At 49.8% G+C, this 10,408-nt stretch overlaps 1 long non-coding RNA gene across 2 annotated transcripts in view; it reads right to left on the bottom strand.

Moving 5' to 3' along the window:
• CD99 overlaps window positions 6,442–10,408 on the bottom strand; it is a 36,760-nt gene continuing 32,793 nt past the window's right edge. For both annotated transcript variants that reach the window (XR_002340897.1, XR_002340895.1), the window contains exons 9-10: window positions 9,344–9,400; window positions 6,442–7,649 (exon numbers count right to left, since the gene is read on the bottom strand). This is a non-coding gene — a long non-coding RNA (CD99 molecule (Xg blood group)). The remainder of the gene's footprint in view (window positions 7,650–9,343; window positions 9,401–10,408) is intronic.

Below are 10,408 nucleotides of genomic sequence, written 5' to 3'. Positions count from 1 at the left end.
TCCAGGAAGCTGGGGGAGGGGGGGACATCGTGCCTATTGTGGAAGCCGCCCCGTCGTCTAGGGTATGTATTATGGCAGCTAAGCTGACTCATGCAGCCCCCACCAGATGCCCAGAGAGGACCACGTATAAACCACTTTGCACCTGCTGCCTCGGTCTCCTTGATGGCCGCGTTCTGTGATTTGGAGGCTACAGGGAGGCTTACGAGGCTGGAAGTCCTCAGCTCCAGCCATGAGGACTCAAGGTTGCCGTGACACACGATTAAAAAGAAACATATCCAGGAGTTCCCATCTTGGCTCAGTGGTTAACGAATCCGACTAAGAACCATGAGGTTGCAGGTTCGATCCCTACCCTTGCTCAGTGGGTGAAGGATCCGGCGTTGCCGTGAGCTGTGGTGTAGGTTTCAGATGCAGCTCGGATCCTGCGTCGCTGTGGCTCTGGCGTAGGCCGGCGGCTACAGCTCTGATTCGACCCCTAGCCTGGGAACCTCCATATGCCGCAGAAGTGACCCAAGAAATGCCAAAAAGACAAAAAAGACAAAAAAAAAAAAAAAAAGAAAGAAAGAAACATATCCAGAGAGAAGTATGACTCAAAAAGATACATGCACCCCACTGTTCATGGCAGCACTAAATACAATAGCCAAGACATGGAAACAACCTAAATATCCCTGGACGGAGGGGTGGGTAAAAAAGACATGGTATATATGCATAATGGAATACTACGCAGCCATAAAAAATGAAACCATGGCATTTGCAGCCACATGGATGGACCCAAAAATTATCATGCTGCGTGAAGCTCGTCAGACAGTGAGACACCCACATCATATGCTATTCCTTCCATGTGGCCTCTAACGAAAGGACACAATGAACTTCTTTGCAGAACAGATGCTGACGCAGAGATGTTGAGAAACTGATGGTTTTCAAAGGTGACAGCTTGGGGGCAGGGGAATGGGCTGGGCGTTTGGGATGGAACTGCTATGACAATGGGCTGTGATGATCAGCGTACAACTATAAATGTCATAAAATGCACTGAGTTCAAAAAAATAAAAAGAAGCAAACAGAAAACCCCTTATCTGCCCTTCATGTCCGCCGCGGTGTTTTGGGAAATCCCAAACCAGGAAATCTCAGATCTTTGAGGGGAGGAGTTCCCTGCTGACCTAGCGGTTAAGGATCTGGCATGGTCACTGCTGTAGCATGGACTCAAACCCTGGCCCAGGAACTTCCAGGGGTGGCCAAAAAATATATATGTTGAGCTGAGGCCTGAAGAGTGAGCGTCACTGGAGGAAAAGGGAGAATATTCTTGAGGTAGGAGTGGACACGTGTGCTCCTGGGTTGGGGCTGGGTCCCCTGGGGAGAAAATGCCAACCGGCGGGGGCTTGAGTTTGCTAGTTCTGCTCTACAGGGAGCAGGGAGGAGGGCGAGATTCTCCTGTTAATCAGAGGACAGCAACTCTATGGGAAGACAAACCCCCAGGGGCCTCGGACATGGTTACAGATGGGGGCAACCTTTTATTGTTTTTGGCTGAGCCCAGGGCATGCATAAGTTCCCTGTGCCAGAGGTCAACCCCGAGCTGCAGCCCCGACCTGAGCCCTAGCAGTGACAACGCTGGATCCTCTACTCACTGAACCACCAGGAAGCTCCCATTTGTAGAGTTTTTGATGATCAGAGTGACCCTCCATCCAAGGACAGTGTCCTCCTGAGAGACAGAAGAGGAGACACAGACACAGAGGAGAAGCCACGGGAAAACGGAGGCAGAGACGGGAGGGAGGCAGCCACCAGCCCAGGGCTGCCTGGAGCCCCCAGAAGCTGGAAGAGGCAGGAGGCACCCTCCCCTGGAGCCTCTGGAGCGAGCGTGGCCCTGGCACCCCTTGACCTCAGACGTCTGGTCCCCAGGGTGGGGGAGGATGGAGGGCTGTGGGTTCAAGTCCACAGTTTGTGGTCACCTGTTACAGCCACAGGACACGCACGTGGCTCCCCTTCTTGGAAAGAAAGAAAAAGGCCACTGATAAAGTGAACGCATTTTTCTTCTAGCACAGAAATAGCCCCCTCGCCGGCCCCCGAAACGCTACCACTAGGCTCTCGTTGCCAGAGCACCAGTGACCCATCTCTGTGCATCAGCACGCTTCTCCAGAACTACCCACGGGCCTCTTCCGAGCAGGTGTTCTCCCCCTGCCTCTGATCCGGATTCGGATCAGACACAATTGCATGTTTCTGAGATGGCGTTGGAGCTGAAGGCAAGCCCTTTCCCAAGGGGCCGCCCGGGCTCGCGGATCTCCTGAGCCGCAGGAAAAACGCCTTCTTATTCAGAGCCATCCTAGGAACACAGTCCCAGGCGGTCCCACGGTCACCGAGAGGCAGAGAATGATGAGGAGCTGAAGTCAAAGCAGGGCCGTCCCACCAAATGCCCGCTACCGTCCTGGTGCTTGGCCAGGGCTCCGGGACGACTCCGTTGCCTGCAAGATGGCACGTGACGCCATTGCCAGCTCTGCACGCCCCCCGCCACGCCCCAAGAACCTGGAGGCAATACCGCAAATCCCCAGGAGTCACATTCAAGCTCCAGCCCATTTCAGGAAACGTCCCCCTGCATTGTCTCATTCAGACTTTGTTCCACCAAAAAAAAAAAAAAAAAAAAAAAGCAGTCTGCTGATGGAGGCCGCTGCTTTTTCCGAATGTCACAAAGTCTGTTATTATGATTGCTGTGGTTATTATGGTGCCTGGAGGCTGGGGGCCTCATTTATCCAAATACCCCTGGATGAACCCTTCCAAGCCACCCCCTCCAAGCAGTGAAGAAGAACAAAGAATTCACTGGCAAAAGGTCCGACTCTTTCTGACACACAGAATACGTGCAGGAGAGACAAAAATGCAGGAATCCTGGCTGGGAACGCAGGGTGGACTTGCCCACACAGGCTGGTTTGATGCCAAACAGACCTAAAAGGAGAAGCGAAACCCAACATCTCCCACCTTTGGGGGAAGCCTCAAAAACGTGTGTGCCCTGGAGTTCCCGTTGTGGCTCAGTGGTGAGCGAATCCGACTGGGAACCATGGGGTTGCGGGTTTGATCCCTGGCCTTGCTCAGTGGGTTGAGGATCCGGCGTTGCCGTGAGCTGTGGCGTAGTTCCCAGATGCGGCTCGGATCCCGCGTTGCTGTGGCTCTGGTGTAGGCCGGCGGCTACAGCTCTGATTCGACCCCTAGCCTGGGAGCCTCCATGGGCCACAGGAGCAGCCCTAGAAAAGGGCAAAGAGACAAAAAAAAAAAAAAAAGAAAAAAAAGTGCGTTTCTCTTGATGATTTGTGGTGTTTTGGTTTTGTTTTCCCTGTAAGATGCTGATGAAGGTACAAGTAGCTTAGACGGCTCGTTTCCAGGCACAAGGTGCGTGCCTGCGTGTGTGTGTGTGTGTGTGTGTGTGTGTGTGTGTGTGTGTGTGTGTTTGTAGGGAAACCCTTTAACGAAAACTGCATGTAACAGGGGATGTTGTTGGAAACGAGCTTCCTTTCAACTTGCCGGCTATTCAAAATGAGGCTCAGACACAGACGGCAATCCATGAACCGCAGAGCTGGGCTCCCTTGGAGTTCCCGTGGTGGCTCTGCGGGTTAAGAGCCTGACACAGTGTCCACAATGATCCCTGGTCTCGCTCAGTGGGTGAAGGGCCCAGGGTTGCTGTGAGCTGTGGCACAGGTGGCAGACGCGGCTCCACTCTGGCGTTGCTGTGGCTGTGGTGTAGACCTGCCGCTGCAGCTCCAGTGGAACCCCTAGCCTGGGAACTTCCATGTGCCGCGGGTATGGCCCTCAAAAGCAAAAAGAAAAAAAAAAGCAGGAGAACTTCGGTTGGAAAAAAAGGAGGAAGGAAGGCAGAAAGAAAGATAGGCAGGAAGGAGAAATCGCGTAACTGCCACACAGGTTGAGCTCTGGGTGGTGACACGGGGCACTTTCATTGTGTTCTTTATACTTTCCTAAGTTTTCAAAGTATTTTTATAATGAACGTGCATTGCTTATACGAGGGGAAAAAAGCTATTTCAGAAAACGTAACGATGACTACTTTGTTGGGAATTTAGGGGGAATCACGATCTCACTCCTGGGAACCATCCCCGTGGCTCCATCAGTAAGCGGGGACTTTGTGGCTGAGCTAGTAGAGGACGTATGAGTATCTTCATGAGGTCCATTGCTTTTGTTTTTTAAATAAAACTGACTTTGGCCTTTAAAAAAAAAAAAAGGAGCAGGAGACCCATCAGCAGGTGGCCCTCGACCCAGGGGACCCATCTGAGGCCGGAGCTGAGCCCGACCACCTGTGGACGAGCATGTCCGGCTGAACCCGGGCACCTGTCACCAGATGAATGATGGATGCAGGGGTTTGCTGTCAGGCATGGGTGTTGGGAGAGCGGTCCTTGGAAATCCTTGTGCATGGAAAACAGGTGCAAAACAGCCCTCTCTGAGCCCTCCATGCCTGACCCTGCGAGACGGAGACGCGGGCAGAAGTATTTTAGGTGTTCAGGCAGGTGTTACCAAGCTTCTTCTGTAAAGGACCCAATAGGAAGGAAAAGAATAAGGAAATATTTCCTCCCCTGGGACGTCCAGGAATTTCGTGGGTGATGTCAAGTGCACTGCAAATCACTGTGGAAAAAGTGCATTAACCATTTAATAATTATTTCACATTCTTCCATGGCAGGTTTTTGTTTTGGTTTTTAAAAAGCTATGTATCAAGGAATATCTTCCTCATTCCCGACACCAGCATGCATTCCTAGGGGATCAAATATTTTAATTAAGAAAACGTTTAACGTGTTAGAAGACAAAAGATTTAAAAAAAAAAATCAGTGCGGTTGATGCCTTTCTAGGCATGACAGCAAGCCCCCACACCATCAACCAGACTCCAATAAAATTTATTTTTAAAAATTAAAAAAAGTATAAATAGAAATAGTTCTAGTTTTTAAATAAAAAGATTGTATTTGTAAAAAAAAAAATACCACTCACTAGCTTCAGTGCATAAAAAGAATAAAAACAGAACAGGATGGAAGATAATATGAGAAAAAGAATGTATATATATGACTGGGTCACTTTGCTGTACAGCAGAAATTGACAGACTATTGCACATCAGCTATAATAAAAAATTTTTTTAAAGTGAATGGGGAAAAATACCACTTCAGAATCAAAAGGTGAAGCATAAAGTGAAAAAGTTTATTTGCTACCTACTTCACCATCAAATCTTTGACCTGTAAAGAGTTCCTACAAATCAACAAGAAAAGGACCAATAAAACACTAAAAAATGGACAAAAGGTATGTATCCACTTCTCCCAAAAATGGAAACCAAATAGGTCTTACACATGCACAGATTCTCAAACTGACTTGTGTTCAGAGAAATGCAATGCAAACGCAGTGGATTCAATATGGTTTTTCAACTCAGAGATTGGTCCGAAAACTGGCAGGGCCGCAAGGAAACAGATCTGAGCCACGACTGGCAAGACTCCAAATTTGCACAACTTCTCTGGGGGGTGATTGGGCATAAAAATGAAACATCCACATGCTTTTTTGTCTCACAAAACCCACTTCAGGGGGCATTAATGCAACGCACAGACCCACAATCATGTGGATAGGATATTCCTTGCAACCTCAGAAAACTAAATATAGAACTACCATAGGATCTAGTAATCCCACTCCTGGGCATCTATCCAGACAAAATTTTCCACTGCAAAAGATCCATGCAGCACTATTTGTAACAGCCAAGCCATGGAAACAACCTAAATGTCCATCGACAGAGGAATGGATCAAGAAGATGTGGTCCATAGACACAATGGAATATTACTCAGGCGTAAAAAAGAATGAAAGAATGACATTTGCAGGAATGTGGGTGGAACTAGAGATTCTCATACTAAATGAAGTAAGTCAGACAGAGAAAGACACAAAAATAGCACAGGATGTCACTTAAATCTGGAATTCAAAATATGGCACAAATGAACCTGTCTATAGAATAGAAACAGAGTCACAGACGTGGAGAACAGACTTGGGGTTGCCAAGGGGGAGGCAGGGGAGGGAGTGGGATGGACGGGGAGGTTGGGGTCCCAAACTATTGCACTGGGAGTGGATAAGCAATAAGGTCCTGCTGTCCAGCTCAGGGACCTCTATCTAATCACTTGTGATGGAACAGGATGGAAGATTATGTGCAAAAAAGAATGTGTATATATATATATATATATATATATATATATATATATATATATATATGTATAACTGGGTCCCTCTGTTGTACAGCAGAAATTGACAGAACACTGTACATCAATTATAATAATCAAATTTAAAAATAAAAAAGGACTGGAAGAGAAGAAAAAAGAAAACAACTTGGGTACAGACTCTTAGGTAGAGAGAAATAATTTAAGAAATGAGGAATATATAACCCATTGGATTGGAGGTCTTAAAACGCTTCTAGCCCGATAACATATGGATGCTTGAGTCCCCTTTAAAAATGAGAGTTCACATTTATTAAATGGGTATTGTTGTGCCAGTCCGGTGCAAAGCATTTTGAAATAATATATATTAAAAATTAAAAAAAAAATAAAGATACCCCTTGCAGCATTTGGAGAGCAAAGACTTGGCCACAGCTCCAGGGGGTTAGTCAAACACACGTTATGACACAGGCTTTCAACAACCCCCCTGCTGTCCCTACCGTCTCCTGACAGCCCTTAAATACATTCTTTTATGGTGATGCAAACTCCCTTGGACTCTAAACCCATGACGTCTTTATGGAGAAGTTCCAAATGATTTTCAAAAGCCCTCTTTTTCACACATCATGACGCAACGAGCCACGACATCAAAACGCGGAATGAGGCTGAAGGGAGCATCTCGCGGAGGGGAGTATCTGATTCAGGGAAGCATCTGGCTGAGGGGAGCATCTCGCCCAGGGGAGTATCTCATTGACTAGCGTATCTGAATGATAAGAAATACCTTTCCCCACGTGACCACCGGAGGAAACAGATTCAGAAAAGCCCACAAAGGAGCCAGCACTTAGGGGGATCATCGGTCCGACGGTCCCAGAAAACAGAACCCAGGTCTCCACCCCAATCGTTTCCATGCCTTTTCTACAAGGGCCTCCATGGCTGAACATTCACGTAAAAAGGACGTGGGTTTCTCATTTCTTTTTATTCGTCTGGGGCGGGGGAGGGGGAGTCCTCATCAATAAAAGAACTTATTTTTTTTTTCTTGAGGAAACTAACCAAAGGCTTCCCTCGTTCTACAAAAGGCCCGGATGCGGGGAGGTTCAGGCGCATTTAATACAGCGATGGGTGAACAGCGCAGCGTTCCGGTCTGCGGGGACTTGAGCGGGGCGGCTATTCGAACGACGGCGACCTGGTGACAGGGGCTGAGCCCTTCACATTCCCCAGGGAATCCTGCAGCGCCGTGGCGAAGGTGAGCGTCCTGTGCTCTCTGGATGCGGACCTCGGCGGAACGCATCCCCCCGGGCACGGTGGTGGCGGACGCGTCTCAGGGTTAAAACGTGGCATCCCCTTGGGCAAAGGCACGAACTCGCCGGGGCTTGTTCCTGGCGGGGCTGCTCAGCCCCCCGCAGGCAGGCCGTCGGGAGGCGCCCAGCAGGCAAGCTGGCGATCCTGCTGCCAACGCGGCTGCTTAGCTGCCCGTCTTCTATTTCTCCAGAAGCGTCTGTTGCACTGCCAGGGCGAGACAACAGCACAATGTACATGCACGCGGGGTCCCCGGCGCCCCCTCCACGCGCCCGCGCAAACCTGCACCTGCAAAGCCCCAGAGGCGGGTGACTCTATCCCTGTAAAAGATCAATGGGGAGTTCCCATCGTGGCGCAGTGGTTAAGGAGTCCAACTAGGAACCATGAGGTTGCAGGTTCGATCCCTGACCTCTCTCAGTGGGTTAAGGATCTGGCATTGCCATGAGCTGTGGTGTAGGTCACAAACGCAGCTCGGATCCCGCGTTGCTGTGGCTCTGGCGCAGGCCAGCAGCTACAGCTCTGATTAGATCCTGGGAACCTCCATATGCCACGGGTGCGGCCCTCAAAAGACTAAATAAATAAATAAATAATAAATAAAAAGTTCTTTTTTAAAAAAAAGAATCAATGGGCTCAGAATCTCATGGAAAAAAAGCAAAAACGACATCGAAGGGCTAGGGGGCAAAAAATTCAATACATGGCCTGCGCCCATGCAACGGTACCTAGAAAAAAAGAATAAATTCTTTGGGAAAAGTGAAAGAAACGTGCAGAGAAGTCACGCTGTACCAGGGACGTCTCGGACATGGTCAGAAAGGTACCCAATTCCAGAAGGAATAATTTTCCAAATGGGGGTACGCCGGCTTTGTTAATTTACAACCATGGCCAGGGAGGGGGGGTGGAGGCTGATGTTCCGAGCAGTGCATTTAGGTTTTCGAGGTCTATGTGGCGTTTTGGGGTCCTGACAAACTCAATGTATACATCTTTGCCTTGTTTGAAAGGGCAGAGAGCCAGGCAGGACCTTTTTAAAAGGCTCCAATGTTGGCATTCGAACTATTTTAGCATTTTATTCAAAACGCAGCTCAATTCCACGGGCGTCCTGTTCATCAGACGTGGCCTTTCTCGGCCAAGGGAGTGGGTGTCCACGTAGACTCACCAATGAAGAAAGACACACACAGGTGTAGAGACAGAGACTTTGTGTTTTCCTGCCATTTTCAAAAGTGGTCCTCATTACAGACCTTGTGCTCCTGGCCCTGAGAAGCATCCAGAATTGTAAACTATCCCTCCTGATCCAATTCTGCACCTGCTTGGCAGGATTTTGTAAACGCGACGGCAGAACGTGACCCAAGCAGCATCTCAGAAGACACGTGACGGCCAGCTGCGGATCCAGCCACCCAGCCACCAGGCGCCACTTAGAAAACGACCATCACAGACATTTAAAGAGAACGTGAGGCATTCCTGTTGCGGCTCTGCGGGTTAAGAACCTGACACAGCATCCATGAGGATGCAGGTTCGAGCCCTGGTCTCGCTCTGTGGGTTAAGGATCCAGCGTTGCCATGAGCTGGGGTGTAGGTTGCAGACGTGGCTTGGATCCAGTGTTGCTGTGGCTGTGGCTGTGGTCTAGACCGGCAGCTGTAGCTCGGATTCGACCCCTCGCCTGGGAACCTGCATATGCCGCAGGTGCAGCCCTAAAAAGCAAAGAGAAGTGAAGCCAACTTAGGTCTCATCAGAAGCCTCAAGCCCCAGAATGTTTCTGTATGTATCTCGTTTCCTGAACGAATCCCCTCGGGGGAAGCTTTGAGCTACAAAGGATCCCATCCCAGGCCACGAAGCGGGAATCAGAGGACAGCAGGGGGCGGAGGTCAGACAGACAGGCTGGGGGCGGTGACACCCCCGTCCCTTCTCACCTGGTGGCTCGGCGTTGGCGCCCTGGCGGTTCTCCATGTTGACTTCGCCTTGGTCAGCTGAAAGCAAGCACAGAACCCCCACCCCAGGTGAGTACAAACAGAAGCCCCCCTCAGGGTCCCTCTCAGGCCAAAGCGGCCCCTCCTTCCCCCCCCCCACGCCCTCCCCCAAAGCCAAGGACCACCCTGGTCATCGAGGCATGAACGGCCCTTCAAGGTGTCCAGTCCGTTTGCCCCTGGGTTTTTTCAGTCTATTTTTATTTCCACATTCCCTGCAGCACCACGAATGGACCTGGAACGAGCATCTCGTACCCCCTGAAGCGTCAGAGAAGCAGCCTCATCACATGAGATCATGTGTTCGTGGAATTTAACAAAAACGGAAGCAAAAGAACTTACAAAACCGAAACAGATGTGCAGAGTTTGGAAACCAGATTCACGGTTACGCAAGGGAGTGTGGCCATGACCTGGGGTGTAGGTTGCCGACGAGGTTCGGATCTGGTGTGGCTGTGGCCGTGGCTGTGGTGTAGACCAGGGGTTACAGCTCCGACGCGACCCCTAGCCTGGGAACCTCCACATGCCGCAGGTGCAGCCCTAAAAAGATGACAAAATAAAATAAACATTTATTCTTTATATGGTGAAGCTAGACTTTAGTTGACAAAATTAAATTACTTTTTTTTTGTGTGTGTGTGCTACACCTGAGGCATATGGAAGTTCTCAGGCTAGGGGTCCAATCGGAGCTGCAGGTGCCGGCCTACACCACAGCCACAGCAACACAGGATCCGAGCCGCATCTGTGGCTCACACCACAGTTCACGGCAACACTGGATCCCTAACCCACTGCGCGAGGCCAGGGATCGAACCCGCGTCCTCACGGAGACAACATCGGGTCCTTAATTCACCTGCTGAGCCACAACGGGAACTCCTATTTCCAAATTGCTGTTTGAAGTTTTCCAACACCCATCATCGCAAAGTGGAGCCTGCCCAGAAACATTCTCCGAGCACCCCGCCCGAGGAGACAGAATTCAAAACGCAGGAGAGAGTCCCAGTCAAAACATGTTTATTTCGTTAC

The sequence above is a fragment of the Sus scrofa genome, chromosome Y (assembly GCF_000003025.6).
Source record: "Sus scrofa isolate TJ Tabasco breed Duroc chromosome Y, Sscrofa11.1, whole genome shotgun sequence".
Taxonomy (NCBI): Eukaryota; Metazoa; Chordata; class Mammalia; order Artiodactyla; family Suidae; genus Sus; species Sus scrofa.
The sequence above is the reverse complement of the archived record's forward strand: the minus strand, read 5'-3'. Positions and strand labels throughout refer to the sequence as shown.